The sequence below is a fragment of the Myxine glutinosa genome, chromosome 1 (genome assembly GCF_964187855.1).
Source record: "Myxine glutinosa chromosome 1, kmMyxGlut1.1, whole genome shotgun sequence".
Taxonomy (NCBI): domain Eukaryota; kingdom Metazoa; phylum Chordata; class Myxini; order Myxiniformes; family Myxinidae; genus Myxine; species Myxine glutinosa.
Window position 1 is genome coordinate 324,258,022 of NC_136261.1, and position 2,500 is coordinate 324,260,521.

General features: G+C 48.0%; 1 protein-coding gene across 1 annotated transcript in view; it reads right to left on the minus strand.

Annotated features, from left to right (window-relative positions):
• LOC144889476 (uncharacterized) overlaps positions 1 to 2,500 on the minus strand; it is a 33,354-nt gene that overhangs the window by 993 nt on the left and 29,861 nt on the right. The gene's annotated exons all lie outside the window — the stretch shown is intronic.

Consider the following 2,500-nt stretch of genomic DNA (forward strand, 5'->3'; position numbering starts at 1 on the left):
ATATATATATATATATTGTTGCGGATATGGGATTTACATCCATCCATATCCGCTTGTAAATATTCCCCTATTTCCTCATCCTTCCCAACTATCCCCAATCCCCCATTCCCTAGTCCCATTTCCTGTAAACAACACTCTGTAGACCCGACCTCCCCCTATTTCCCCCATTAAATGTCGCATCCAGGTCCACCGCATCTCACGTAGACAACTATAGGACATCTTGCTAGTTATTCTTAGTCTATGTCAGTTAAGGACTCGTTTCCATTAATTCTGACTCTTCGTTGCACCAGAATGTGATTGTATGGCACCGTTAGGAAGTTTAGGACCTCCCAATACCTCCCCGCAGCTCTTCCTCATGGTACAACAACAACAACAATAACAGCGGCGGCGGCGCGGGGAGTGTGTGTCCTCACTCCGGCTTGGTTGGTAGGGGGTGTTGAAAGGGCACCAAGCCTTTCCAACGAGCCGCCATCGAGCATGTGCTCGACGGGGTTACCACGTAGGGGCTCGCTGTCAGCTCCTCGTCAAGGGCGGAGCCCGGTAACCCCCCGCACCCAATAGAAGCGGCGGACCGATTCCGTCTGGGGCGGAGCCAATGAGCCGAGGGCGTGTCACTCCCCGCTGAGCATGCGCAGGAAGAGGGAGGTGACGTCAGATGCGCGCAGAGCTGAAGGAGAAAGGACGCACCCTCCGAGCGCCGAGAGACCTCCCAAAGACTGAGCTGTATCCTGTCCCTGAGCCAAGGTGCACCTTGTGCTATCAACCGACCTGTCCTTCCCTGCCATCAATCCCTGTGTAAGTCAGTCTTGTTCCGTTTGTCTGTGGTCTGTCTGGGATAGATAAGATTGTGTCTAAGTGCCCATCTTTTCTGTGCTTTACCTCATACCTTGTAATCTACCCCTTTTTTCCACCACCAATTATATCCTCCTCCGGAGGTCTTGAGAACTGTACCCCTTGTGTCGTTTCATTTATCCCAGCCGTTGTGTCCTTTCCTTCATTGATTTAGCGTAGCGCGACTTGGTCAACGTCGGGTGTAATCGGGTAATCGGGTAAACTGTGCGAACACGGCGGCCATTCCGCTCGGCCCATCATAACATCTTAAGCCGTGTCCGTAACAATATATATATATATATATATATATATATATATATATATATATATATATATATATATATATATATATATATATATATATATATCTCTCTCTAATCTGGAGAAAGCATTCGATAGGATAACATGCAAAGTATTGACATGGGCATTGAGGAAGTTAGGAGTGGAGGAATGGTTGATCAGAGTCGTGATGGCAATGTACAAAAGAGCGTGCACAGCTGTAAGGACGAAGGACGGGAACAGTGGTGAGTTTGAGGTGAAGGTGGGAGTGCATCAGGGGTCGGTACTAAGTCCACTACTATTTGTAGCTGTGATGGAGGTGCTGGCTCAGAACGTAAAGGAGGGTTTACCATGGGAGTTGTTGTATGCAGATGATCTGGTGTTGATTGCGGAAAGTATGGATGGACTGAAGGAAAAGATGAACACGTGGAAGGAATGTATGGAGACAAAAGGTCTGAAGGTGAATATCGGAAAGACGAAGGTGATGGCAAGTGGTAAACCATGTGGTGAGGTGGAAAGAACTGGGAAGTGGCCCTGTGCTGTGTGTAGGAAGGGTGTCGGAGTGAACTCCATTCAATGTACAATGTGCGCTGAGTGGGTTCATCAAAAATGTAGTGGTCTGAGAGGGTCATTAACCAGTGTGGCAGCTACATTCAAGTGTAAGGTGTGCACAGAGGGAGCTGCAGATGGAGGAGATGTTGAGTTGGATCTTGGAGACGGCGTGAAGCTGGAAGGTGTGAAAACATTTTGCTACCTCGGAGACATGCTGAATGGAGAAGGTGGATCAAACTCGGCAACGGTTGCTCGAGTGAGATGTGCATGGAAGAAGTTTCGGGAACTGAGTGGCGTGCTGATGATGAGGGGAGTGTCGTTGAAGCTGAAGGGAAAGGTGTATGCTGCATGTGTGAGAAGTGTTATGATTTATGGGAGTGAGACATGGGTAATGAACGTAGAGCAGCAACGAAGGTTGGAAAGGGTGGAAATGCGAATGGTTCGACGGATGTGCGGAGTATCGTTGAGAGAGAGGAAGACAAATGATGAATTGCGAAAGATGATGGGAATAGAGCCTGTGATTGATGCTGTGAAGAGGAACAGGTTGAGATGGTTTGGTCATGTTTTGAGGAAGGATGAAAGTGACTGGTTGAGAAGAGTGATGGAAATGAATGTAGAAGGAAGCAGAGGACGGGGAAGACCGAGAAAGACTTGGCTAAAGCTGGTGGAAGAAGAAATGCGGGCAAGGGGGTTAACAAGGAGAGATGCAGAAAATAGGGCAAAATGGAGAAGATTGTCATGGGGACCGCAAGGCTAACCCCCGCTCTAGCAGGGAAAATGGCCTTTAAAATGCATGTTGTTGTTTGTTGTATTGTCGCTCTAACTTTGTCTTTTTCTC